Here is a 14302-nt window from a genome sequence, read left to right on the forward strand (position 1 = left end):
CTCTAAGTTTTGTACGATAATTGGCCATCTTGTATTTGATGCTTTGTTGCCAACCATAATAACCTGAGAAAGAGCCAGGTTCCTTGAGACAAGGGTATTTTGTCACAAGTGCCTCAGCAACATAACTAACCTGTGCACTTGAAGGATAGGCCGTAAATGTAAATATAGTTTCAGCCAACTTCTCAAGAATATCAGTCTTTACTTTGGAGGTGGGCAGAAGATTTCCATTCTTTTTATACTCCTCAGTGGCTCTTTCCAGGTACATCTCAGTTTCATATGCAAACTGTGGAATGGGGAACTGTTTCGGCCAGGGCTCACAACGTTCTGTGGTCTTCTGCCTTTTGAGAATAATGGTGTCCTGAGAAGAAGTAGTTGCAGCAGAGTCTGCATTGGATACAACTGACTCAGCATATGAGGAGTCATAGTCAGACAGTTGGCCAGAGGGGCTGCCAAAACTGTCATCAACCGGAGTCAAGCTTATCATGACCGGGGTGATGCCAACAACCTTCACAGTGTCTTTGTCTTTTATCTGGTCAGCTCTGTGAAGAGTGAAGTAGTCCTGGAATTCTGGGTCAAAATACTGAAGACTGAAGTCATTTGAAATCCCAAAAGTATCCTTCACAACACTCTGCAGCTCCTCCAATGTTGGTGGGATCCCTGATGGAAGAACCAACTTCTCGATTTGGTCATCAATAATTACACGAAGCTTTGCCTCCATCTTGTTCAACCTAGAATAAAATGTAAATGGGCAGAGTTAAATTTCCCTTCAATTAAATAAAATTAGTTATTACTTTTCATTTATACAATAGTTGAGATATAAAACTATAAAACAAAAAGCACACTTCAACACACCAAATGTTGCAAATAACAAATACTTGGGAGATGTACATGTTATCAAGTTTTTGTTGTTGTCGTTTTGTTTTTTTTACCTATTATTCACAGCAGATGTAACGTTTCAGGGTTACCAAGCGTTTTCTTCCCACATTGTAAGAAGCCAAGGGCCACATGTCACCAAGTTTCTGCTGCTCCAAAAGACTGATCTTGCCAGTGTCCTCCAGTTGAAAAGATCTCAGATGCTCTACATACCATGCAGCAAGTAACTTCACAATGAAATATACACAATTGTCCAAAACGACTATCTGTATTATCTCAGCAAAGTCTGGTAGTCCACATGTTGAACCATTAGACAGGATCATCCCAGCAGTGTATCTTGTTCCACTGTGACAGTGGTGGCAAGCTGCACACAAGTCAGAGATGGTGATCTTGCTCTTAAATCTGCCTGTATGTCTGGATGCAGCACATCTACAGGCATTCTGGATATTTTTGTGACAAGCAGGGCAGGTTTCACCTCTTTTGATTGCATGTGGTATGCCATCATCATTTGATGCCTTGTAGAAAGGGTCAGCAACACATTTTTGAAATTGTTAGTGTGTCTCACAACTCGCTTGAAAAATCTGTGTTTCGCCTCAAAGCGGATTGTCCATACTCCAACCAATGGCCCATATTTTTCTATTACAGCAGGGTAGTGCTCCAAAAAATGGTGTTTTGGTGTGAGCCTTTGATCAGGAAAAACTTCCAAATATCTGACACGATGTTCAGATATTTTAAATTCAAGGTAGGCAATACTTTGTGTTGTGTGAACAACAGGGGCAACCACTAACTCAACAATGTCCTTCAAAGTCAGAAGAAGTTGCCAAACAGGATCATCTTCAGGTACACGTAAACCAACAAGGAGAGGCAACAAACGTATTAGGGCCCAGTTTTCATGAGCATTTCCTCCCACAGTTTTGCGACCAGCAAAATTTGAAGGGATTGCTTGTGGACTGTTCAATTTGTCTGAGCCCTTATATGGAAAACATGTGATTATATTATTCAGTTCAGTCAAACTGAAGTAGTGCTTCTTCAAAAAAACTTGAAAACACAATGCTAACTCTCTTGGCACTATTCCCTCAAAAAGGTCATGAAGGACATCTGGTGGGTATCCAGACACAAAGTGAAAATTATTAAGTTGATCAGTTAATGGACATGACCGCTTTAAGCCAAAATGAGGCACTAAATTTGGATTTTCTTTGACAGCTTGTACGTGTAAATCATAGTCATCCTTTTTTCGAAGTGGGAAGACCCCAGACCGTACTTCATATGGGGCAGGGATAGCTCAGTAGGTAAAGTGGTCGCCCCATGATCGGAAGGTCGGCGGTTCGAATCCACTTAACGGCTACCCTGAGGTACCCCTGAGCAAGGTACCGTCCCTACACACTGCTCCCCGGGCGCCTGCTTAGTGGGCTGCCCACTGCTTCACTGAGTGAATGGGTCAAATGCAGAGAAAAACAAGTAATTTCCCCATGGGGATCAATAAAGTATCCATTATTATTATTATTATATGTCTGGTACTCTGAAGAATGTCCAAGGCAAAATCTACAAACATATGGCCCGTTAAAACTTTCAACAAGTCCACTAATTGCATGAGCACCAAGGTTATCAGCTACAACACAGTGTAGGGCGCCTTTAATATTTCTCCCTAAACATGAAATAAAAACCCCCTCCTGTTCAAGAGTGACAAGATCTTTCAAAAGTGGATCCAATACTACTTTGTATTCAAACTGTTTCACATCAACAGATTTGCAAAGTAAAGCTAGTTGTATTGATGTTAAGGCAGACTGTAATCTCAATGGCAAATTGGCCAAAACCCAATAAACTGCAGTTATTTTATGTTTTTTTCGAGAGGTTCCTAATGGGTTACACACCTCAAATTCATCAACATAAATTATTATAGAGAGTCTTGTTTCTTCTACAGCATAAAAGTCATTGTCCTTAAAACACGTACCATCAAAAATGGACTCAAAATGCCCAGTGCTACTTGAGCACCTCGAAAAGGCTTCCACTGCAATATCTTTGTTCTTCAGTACTTCTTGCAAAGTCTTTAGAACTGGTACATATTGAAAGCTCTTTTTTTGTTCAGCATCAAGAATATATTCAATAGGATCCACAAACTGGAAATGCTCCTTAAAGTACTTATTTCTCTTAAAAGCTGAACCAAGTGGCCCGCCTGCTCCAAGAGCTCTGCTAATGGGATGAGAGCTGCACAACTGTTCAGCCAAGTCCTTTATGATAGTGTGGTCAACTGTGCATTTGTTAGATTTCAGTGCTGAATCAATTATATTTTTAACCGCCTCCACAGATGCTGAAGAAGAAATATAGAAGAGATCTTCAACCAAAGCATTAATGCACCTCACTGAAACATTGTAAGTGCTTTCTAACTTGAGTAGAAGTAAGCCAAGTCCTTGAAGAACAGTACAAGATGCACTTTCTGGATCAACATCACTAGAGCATTCATCACTGTTGAGTTCAGGGACATCAGAATGGTCAGTGTTCTGACTAGGATGACTTTCCAAGACTTCTTTCTTAAAATCAGTTAAGGAACAACATGTATGTCTCCTGCCTTTGTGCTTTAGAAATGTATTGTATATATTTGTGCGAAAGTCACATCCATTAAAAACGCAAAATACAGTTTCGTGTCTCTTCAAGTGATTTCCTATATGCTGAAAATAGTCCTTCTGAGTAGAGCAAAAAGCAGTGCAAGCCAAACACTTAAATGCAGTGATCACTCCAGGCCTTGGACTCTCTTCAGCGGTATGGTATCTGGACAAATGTGTGCGAAGGGCTCCTTGTGTTTTAAATGTGCAAGGACAACTGCCATACAGACATGGCTGGTGCTGTCCACGACCAAATGTTGCGTGTTGCAATCTGTAATGACGTAGAAGATTCCCCTTTGTAGTAGAAAAAGATTTGCATATCTTACACTGCCATCCCATTTGCCAGGTCCTAAAGTGATGGAAAAATATATATCTAAGAATCTAAATAGTTTTTCATGACAAATGTAAGAGCATGGGTATCTATACACATTTGATGTTGAGATTATAGAGAAGAAGAAAAAAATCCTACAAATAATAAGCAATTATTTTCTACTTATTGTTTTTACAAAAACAAATAAGTTAGATTAAGTGGGGTCAACTTGGTAATTTCATAAGATAAGATAAGATAAGATAACTCTTTATTGTCATTGCACAGTCATACATAGTACAGTAGTACAATGAAATTGGAAAAACTGTCCTACGTCGGCACTACATATAACACAACACGACACGATATGACACATCACAACGTAACAAACAACACAACACAGTATATGCCGCTTCAATTTCAAAACCATTAGTTTAATTTAATATAACATGTTATCACAACTTACTTTATAATGCACAGTCTACATGCTGATCAGGTGAATTTAAGTTGAGGGATCTTCCATTACCTGAAAGGAAAGCAACATTATCATTAATCTCAGCCAAACCGATTTACTCACGAACAAATAAAACACTGAAAAAAACCCAACAATAACATTTTTAGGTTGTCTAAGTGACTTATACATTACGTTTAAACTGAGTAGCAAAACCCCGCGGTGATCTGAAAATGATGTGCGGGGAGTTGTGCCGTTCTCAGCGGCTTCAGTGACACTCGAGCTCCCGGCTTGCTATCGAGCTGGTGGGTAGCAGATGCTCCGAAAACGTCGAAGCACTTTTGCAAACATGCGATATCTTGATAAACCGAGCAGATATTTGATGTTTACACAGCTACTTTCGCGCCTGAAAATATGTTAAAAGTTTATTTTGTGACCCAGAAAGATTACTAAGAGTAATTTTAAAACTTAGTAGCGGCCGCCATTATTGGAAACTGGAGTTCGAAAAACTGACTGTGGCTGACAAAATCACTCACGACTGACCGCAAAACCTTTTCATGAACTTTTAAACGTGGATGAAAGACGTTAAAACTCATCGGAATATACCGTTGATATTTTTTAATACGGTAAAACATGTGGTTAGTTAAAGCTGTTCAGTAACACAGTCGTGAAGGCTTGGAAAGTGACCTTGTGCTAGCAGTCCACTAACTGCCATTTGTGTAAAAATACGATACTATCATTACAGTGATGATTATTAATAAAATTTCGACGTATCATACTGTTTAAAACCTTTACTCAAAACCGATATACGTTATTGTTTAAACCGTGTCTTATATTTGAACAAATTAAGAAGTCTTACCTCTGACAAAATGGAGACGTACACTCATGAAGCGCGTGTGTCCTGCACGTGGCACAAAGGATTATGGGCGGAAGTGTACAATGATTAAAATGAAAATGCTTTCATCAGTTAAATCTATTAGATTTCTTAAATTTTTTTAGTACTCAAACATTTTTTTAAAATCTACTCAACAAACCATTGCTGAATTTACCCCAAACAAAACTGTGTAAATTTAAATAACTGAACATCTCAAAATTGTTGAATTTTGCTTAGATTTGATTAAAACTACTCATACACGTTTTTACTGAGTAATAATTACTATTACTCTCCTATTAGATTCTAATTAACCCCAATCACAGTTTTTACAGTATATATATATATATATATATATATATATATATATATATATATATATATATATATATATATATATATATATATATATATATATATATATAACGGGACAACATATAACATTTAACAGGACGATTTCAGCTTTAATGAGATGTACTTTTGTGTTCAAATACAATGAAATTCTAGATAAGTTAACAACAAAAACTAAGTATATTTAGAATGTATGATGTTTATAATTAGTATTTTCTACTTTTTTCAGTTATTTTTATTGAGAGCACTGGGAGAAGCAATGTATGTTGTATGCATATAGAAGAGTCTTCGAAATATAGCACTATCTAAAAAAGAAGAAAAAAAACCGGTAAATAAGTCATAATTATGGACTTCAGAATGGTTCAATGCAAAACAGCCTCAGATTTGGGGAAAACAAAAACAACAACAACAAAAACAAAACAAAACCCCAGAAAGATCAGGAAATCATTTTGACATATCAGATCAGGTCCACTGACCAAATTTGACTCAAGCTCCATAGAACTACTAACCAGAAAGCGTATGTTAAAGAACAGCATTTGGAGAGTGTTACAGACATTATACAACCAATTTCTGACAAAGACATTATGAGGAGCTAACCCCTTTTATCAAGCCCTAAAAGTACAAGACACTTTGATAAATCATATGCAGTTATATATAAAGTATAGTAAATGGGATAAAACATGCAAAACATAGTAATTTCCTTTTGGAGTCTGGTGCAAAAGTTCAGAAAGCAATACTGTACCAAAACACTTGTTCTCTATGTCCCAAATCTGATCTCAAGCACTGTGTGGGTGAGTGCACATGCTCATGACTGTTTGTGTGCATGTTCTCAAAAGAGAGACTATGCCTCCCTTTTTTGGATTTTTTATGTCCTGTGCTGGATGCCAGATGCCAACTTCCCGCACACATGCACAGTCTACAGACTGAGCCTGTAAGTGTGTTTATTACCTCCCGTCATTGGACAGTAAAGAACAGGAAATGTTTTTCCTCCTCCTCTCACCTTCACACACTCTCACACACACAAACACACTCTCATTCACACTACCTCTGTCACTCCCTTACTCTTTCTGCTTCCTCCTGTCTCTCTTTACTCCTCTCATGTGGCCTCCCACATCCTCTCTGGGTACCAAAAAAGGCTTAAGGAATTTATAAGAGTTTATTTTATTTTGGTTCTTAATATATTTTCTGGACCACTGAATTATTGCTTTTGTGTAAAAGCGTGGGAGTCAGAGCATGAGAAATAGTAGAAGCCTTTTTAAAGCACGTTTTAGTTTCAGTCTACTTCTTCGCTCAGGATTTCAACATACCCATGTCTTGTTACAGCCTTGCCACTGACTCCTTCAGTCAATGTTAGTTTGCATTTACATTCAGGGACGCAATTTGATTTCAAATCAAGAAATAACAGAAGTTTGAGTATAAAACCATAGTTTCCCAATAGAATTAATGTTTAATTATTTAGTCCAGGTATGTTTGATTTATTGGTAGTTGAGGGGCTCTCTGGATGCAGATTGATCACATGCAGAAGCTCCTTAAGCTTCAGTGTGTGCTACACAATTGCTGAATAACAGCATAAAGAGTATAGTCACAGGGAAGAAGTCAGTAAAAATAGAACTTACATGCATGTAAGTTCACCATCATGCACCATAGTATAAAATATAAGACTTCTGACTTGTGATGTATTGTCAATATTAACAGGTGAAATCTTGATTAACTGAACTGCAAGAACTCAGTGTACTTAATACTATATTTTAAGCATATCTACCATAAGTCTGTTCTTGCACTTTGTGTGAATCATAAATCTGCCTAGCTTTTAATTATATTTGGAAATATTAAATTAATAATAGTATTCTTAATGTAATTTCAAATATAATAGGTTCAATGACAAATGCAAAGCCTCAAACTTATACTTAGGAGAAATACAATTAGGCCCATATATATTTAGACACAGACACAAGTTTTTTTTTTGTTTTTTTCCCTTCTTCTTCTTCTTCTTCTTCTGCTGTTTACTGAAACATATTCCAATTATAATTGTATAATGTATATGGACACAATGTATAGGTCCTCAGATGATTGCATTTGGAAGCTTTTACTGTGAACAGACAAAAAGCTGTCAAGCAAGCTCTCCATGCAGGTGAAGCAAGCATCCATAAGCTGTGAACACAGAAAAAATGAATCCAAGAAATTGCTACAATAGTAAGAGTGGCAAAATCTACAGTTTGGTACATCTTGAGAAAAAAAGAAAGCACTGTTTAACTCAGCAACACAAAAGACCTTGAAAGTCTACGGAAGACAACAGTGGTGGATGATTTCAGAATCATTCCCATGGTGAAGAGAAACCCCTTCACAACAGCCAAAGGAGTGAACAACACTCTGCAGGAGGTAGGCATATTGATATGCAAGTCTACCATAAAGAGAAGACTTCATGAAAATTAATAAAGAGGGTTCACTGCAAGGTGTATGCCATTCATAACTCTCAAGAATACAACTTTTCTAAAAAACCAAAAACCAAACCAAGATCAACCTCTACCAGAATGGTTGCAAGAAAAAGAGAAGGCACGTAATAGCTCATAATCCAAAGCTTACCATATCATCAGTCAAACACAGTGGAAGCAGTGTCATGGCTTGGACGTGCATGGCTGCCAGTGGCACTGGGACACTAGTGTTTATTGATAATGTGACACAGGACAGAAGCAGTCGAATGAATTCTGAGGAGTTCAGAGAAATAATGTCTGCTAAAGTCCAGCTAAATGCAGTCAAATTAATTGGGAGGTGTTTCATAATGCAAATGGACAATGACTCAAAGCCATCAAGGAGTTTATTAAAGCAAAGAAGTGGAATATTCTTGAATGGCCAAATCAGTCCCCTGATCTTAATCCAATTGAGCGTGCATTTCACTTGTTGAAGACTAAACTTTAGACAGAAAGCATCTGGTGAAGTGTATGAGTTTAAGACATCAGACTGTCATGAAAGTTGAAAGTCTGCATTTCAACTGCATCTGAATTGTTTCATTTAAAATTCATTGTGGTATTGGAAAAAGGTTGTCTCTGTCCAAATATTTCTGATGTGTAACTCTCTTAACATTCAGGCTTGTGGCAACAGCAACAGCAATAGTAATAGCAAATAGCTAAAATCAACTAAAACAAAATAAAATAACACAAAAATGTGCTTCTAAAAGTCTCTTTAACATATGGCATATGCTCCCAGTTTCTTGTGGCATGATAGCCAAAGGCTGCTTCCAAGGCTTTTGTCCTGTACTTTGTACTTGTCTGTATAAGCAGACTGTTGCTGGAGGACCTGAGAGGCTGAAATAGTCCATACACTCCAAGCAAGTAAGGCATATTAGAGCAAAACCATGGCCTATCTAAAGTGATTTTAAAATTAATATATAGCATAACCTGAGAGAAAATGATTTTGGGGGCTTGAAAACTGGTGTGCATAGTATTGGGATTTATACTTTGGAATTGGTTGTAGTTCATTTGTAACATTTTTGAATAAACAAGACAGAAAAGAATGACCACAGTCAAGACAGCATTAGGCAACGAGGCAATGTGAAGTTGATCAAGATGCACAGATTTTCAAATTGTAACACAAACAATTTAATTCATGACACAGTTCTTCTGTGACCATTACCTACCATCTGTGTGGTAAGCAGGTGGGACACTAGATACCATTTGCAAACAACTATTTCCTTTTCAAGCAACCACACCACAGCCCAGTGCGCATACTACTGAGAGCTTAATTAGTTGCATAGTAAATACTTGTTAAATGTATACAAGATTAAAGAAAATGAAAACAATTCATAATAATTCCCAAAGGTAGTTCAGCAAGTACTATAAAACATCATTACTGTCCAGGTTAGATTATCCAATCAAACAGAGATATGCAGGACATAGATTTAAAATTTTGTAATAGTCCAGTGTGCCACATGTTTTTAGACTTTAAATATTTGAATTTAGATTTGATAACTGTTGAGGTCATTTGAGTACTGAAAGCTCATTGTCATGTTTCTTGAAACTGTTTTCAGGCAATTTCAGTTTTGCACCATAATTGTGCTGAAAGCAGCCATTAGAAGATGGGAACACTGTAGTCATAAAGGGATTCACGTGGTCAGCAACAATACTCTAGGTTGCTGCATTTAAATGACAGTTGATATTGTAGCACAAAGTGTATCAATGAAATAGCCCCAACACCATTACACCACCAGCAGACTGAATCGTTGATACACGGAAGGATGGATCAGTGCTTCTATCATGTTTGTTTGTGAAGCTATCATTCATGTCACAGCATAAAGTGAAAGTCACCAAACCAAACAACATTTTTCCAGTCTTTTGCTGTTGGTTTGCTCTTCTGCTGCTGCAGCCCATATGCTTTGAGGTTCAATATGTTGTGCTTCCATAGATGCTCTTCTGCATACAGTCTTGCAACTTTCTGGTTACAGGGAATGGTTGAGTTACTCTCTTCCAACCAAGAAATCTGGCCATTCTCCTCTGACCTCTAGCATCAAAAAGGCATTTTCAACCACAGAACTGCTGCTCACTGGATATTTTCTCTTTTTTGGACCATTGTCTGCAAACACTAGAGGTGACTGTCTGGGAAAATCTGAGGAGTTTCTGAAATACAGGCCCATCTGGGACCACCAACCATGCCACATTCAGTCATTTAAATCACATTTCCTCCCCATTCTGATCCTCTGTTTAGCTGTCAATGGATAATGAACACTTGAACAGGTAAATGTAATAAAGTGACCAATCTATTCACAAAACTGTGTGACATCTGTTTTTTTATTTTAATTTTTAGTATCAATTTTTCAGTCTCAGTAGTGAAGCTTTTTGGTTCTTTTACATCATAAACTGTCAAAAATTCATTGTCAGATTTATGTTGCATAACCATGTTTGATCGCTGCGAGAGAAAAATTAATTAATGAATAAACAAGATATATATCATGCAATGTTCAACAGTCAACTTATTTACTCAGTTGTTGAGCAGCAGAAACTGGAGGAAATTCACTGAATTTCCCCAAGACACTTGGGCTTGCATCAAGGCATTACATTTTACCAATGGCATCTCTAATTACTTTTGCACTCTTCTCCTAAAGTGCTTTTGCCATATCTCATCTCTCATAAACTCCCAGATGCACAATAAAAAAAAAAACTGTCAAAAATAATTCTCCAAAGCAATGTCATGTTGGAAGAGGCATCCCAAGAGAAAGTCTGCCAAACTGACAAATGTTTAGCACACAGTGACAGCAAGAATTGTTATGGGCACACTCTGATGTAGACAATCTCTTACAAACAAACCAGTTCAGTCTTCATTTCCATTAAGTGGCACCAGATCATCAACCTTCTGTCATTTTCTCCTCTCACAGCCCACATGCAGATTTCAGTTTCACCAAGAGCATTCACGTTTCATGATTTTTATAGACAAAATAAATCACCTTCGTTTTAGGTTGTTTCTGTGATTCAGTATATAAACCAAAGTTATCTGATTTTTACGTTCTGGAGGGCGATAAATTCTTTCATGTGGAAAATAATGTAATGTGACAGGCTGAGTTTCTGCATACAGCCAAGTGGCTCCAAACTAGGTTGATAGAAACTCCCTATTTCCTCTCAATGATTTGTTGTTAACTGAACAACGAATAATTACATACTGTGAGAAAGCTACAGCTGTCTAAAATCAAAATTGTGGTTGCCAAACAGACAAATGTTCACATTCTTTTTTTTGACATAGCCAGAGATGTCAGAAGCAGAAGATAACTATGGAGATTTATTAAAGATTTGTAGCAAACCAACTGTGCTCTCATTTGCATCAAGTGGCACAGCGACTAATCTGCCAGCTCATCATCTTGCAGCCAAATTTCAGTTTGTCAGTCATAGAATTTAGCCACAGTAGCAACATTTGTATGATAGTTTAGTAAATGTTTATTAAATAAAAAAAAATCCTTTAAATTCAATTCAAAGTAAAATATTTAAAAAAACAACTGCGCAATAGTTTGGTTGCTTCGTAAAAAAAAAAAAAAAATACAACCAGAATATAATGATTGGCAAATGTCAAACTCATATTTTATTCACAATGGAACAAAGAAAGCATGTGCACACATCATGCAATTAATTTGCACAAATATCTATAATATGCAGCTCACCCATGGTGGTGACTCTCAAAGCAGAGCCAATGAGAACTGATAAGAGAAATGATAAGAAATCAAATCGATAAATTGTATTGATAATGCAGTCAGAATCACTGAATTCTTTTCATTTCCCATCCCTGCTGATAAAATGAGGATGCATCACTACCTTTGGAGGCAACTAGAAATCTGTAAAGGCACAATCAATGCTGAAAGGCAAACAGGTTGTCAGGGAAGTTCCTGCATATTTCAGCAAAACAAAGCTAAAACTTCATACTGCATCTACTAAAACAGATTAGCTTTAGTTGATAGTGATGTGCAATACCACTGATTTGCTTTCTGATCTGATACCAAGTAAAATTCAGGGTGGTATCAACGATACTGATCCGATACTCTGTACAAAAAATTAATGTTTCATTGTATTTCATAATACAATATATAATTGCATTATGTAATTGTAATAATAATATAGCTTCATAATGATTACAGGACATCAGACTACTTGTTCTTACTGCTTAACGATGCAGAATTATCATATAGAAATAAAAAACCTGAAGTTGTGCGTTATTTGAGCATGTTGCTGCCTGCAGCACTAAAGGACTCTGACAAACGTCTGTCTCGCCCTAGCAGCACCTGTCCCTCTCCTCCTCTTCAGTTCGCCTCAACATAAGCTCGTCATATTCTGTGATATGATTTACTCTGAGGTGTTTGACGAGGCTAGTGGTGTTGCCACAACACTGTCTTGCCACATGTATCACAAACCATGTCTTGGCTGTTTGTGAAGGTAAAATACGTCCACACATTACTCCGTTTACGCTCAGCCATTGTTGTGAGTGCGCACGCCAGGGGCTGCGACACATTTATACAGCCGTGTTTCGCATATGACTATGAAAGGCGTAAGAGGAAGTAGTTCCTTCCAATTTAGACAATCCGAATGATGTACAACTACAAATTTACCCCAAAGTACTAAAATATCGATATTTTAATATGAGAGTCGATTCTACAACATAAATTACTGGTATCGGAAGAATTGATATTTCAATATCGATCCGCACATCCCTATCAGTTGAAGACTCAATGTGCTGAATGTCATGTGCAGGCTGTGTGCAGGCAGGAGTGGTGGTATGAAGGACCCAAAGTGCAGACACTCGGAGACAAAAGGTGAACTTAAATACAGCTTTAATGCTGAACTCAAACAAGTTACAAAAGTGCGAATCCAAAATAAACAGACAGACAGACAGACAGACAGACAGACAGACAGACAGACAGACAGACAGACAGACAGACAGACAGACAGACCACACAGCAAGATAAGGGTAGATCGCAACACAGACACAGAGAAACACAGGGCTTAAATACACAGAGGGAGCATCAGGGAATGAGTAACAGGAGGGAAACACAGCTGGGGCAACTCAGGCCTAACGAGACAAAGGAAGCAAAACCAGACACATTAACATGAGACACGGACTTCCAAAGTAAAACAGGAAACATAACACAGAGACACAGACTTGAATGGGGATACAGGAGACAGGGGAGACAGCAACTATGGATCACAGACAGAAAACCACAACACTAAAACTCTAACAAAACCCACACCAAAAACCTAAACTAAGAATAAACCTATAACCCATAAGGCAAAGCTAGAATATAATGAAATAAACAAAATCAAAGAACCAAAAACACAAAACACTGGGTCGACGACCCAGGCACCCTAACAGTGAATTGGCCTGCCTTTTGTCCATACTTTTCAATAATTAAAAGCATTTAGTACATTGTCAAATGAAAAACACAATGAAGAAGAGTCAGGACTGTGGAGCAGCTAGAATCCTACATCAGGCCAAAATGGGACAACATTCCTCTCCCAAAGGTTGAACAACAGGTTTCCTCAGTTCCTGCTTATTGATGGACTGTTGTAAAAAGGAAAAACAGTTGTTTAACTGTTTATTCATCATTATACTCACAATTTCTGGTTTAGGTTACAACGACAGCATAGTAACTTAACTGATCTTGACATGAGCCAAAGTGATGAACATCTGTGATTCACCAGTACCATATAATACATAACATATAACATAATGAGTTCCAGGTCAGCAAACATGCTTCTTCTGTTGGAATGGATCATGTGTAAAAGACTGCAAGGCAAAAATTACCATTTTTGCAGGATGTAAAAATTTATTTTCCTTCTTATTTGTCCCCACCATTTTATGAGAAGCTCATCTGGGGCCAGAGCTAACAATAAGACCATCCAGCAAAAGAACATTCCCTTGGTATGCTTCTACTTTCAAATTATTATTAAAAAACATTTGGCTTTTACTGTCCACAGCCAGAGAAAAATAGAGCAATTCATTTAACTGTCAGTCTGCCTTTATCATTATTATTTGTCTCCTACCATCCCTGGCTCCATTCATCCTTCCCTAAACCCCAACATTCACTACACCCATTCACTCATCCATCAATCAACAGACTTATCAGCCATTACATCTTTTTTTTTAATCACTAGGACTTTTTTTCCTACCAATTCTTCTCAGTCATGTAAGCCCACATTTGCATGTTTGCTCATCCCTTTTTTCATTCCCCAAACCTTGAATCTGTTAAATTTGTCTCCATATTCTCTATCTATTCATCGATTCTTTGTCCGATCTATTCATGTCCTTCTACTCTAAGGACCCTCCAGGCCGTCAGGATCCATTGCTATTTTCAAAAAAGAGAGCTGATTTCTTCTTTCCCG

This window comes from Rhamphochromis longiceps, linkage group LG7 (assembly GCF_057381845.1).
Source record: "Rhamphochromis longiceps isolate RC_006_pf linkage group LG7, R_longiceps_female_GT1.1, whole genome shotgun sequence".
Taxonomy (NCBI): domain Eukaryota; kingdom Metazoa; phylum Chordata; class Actinopteri; order Cichliformes; family Cichlidae; genus Rhamphochromis; species Rhamphochromis longiceps.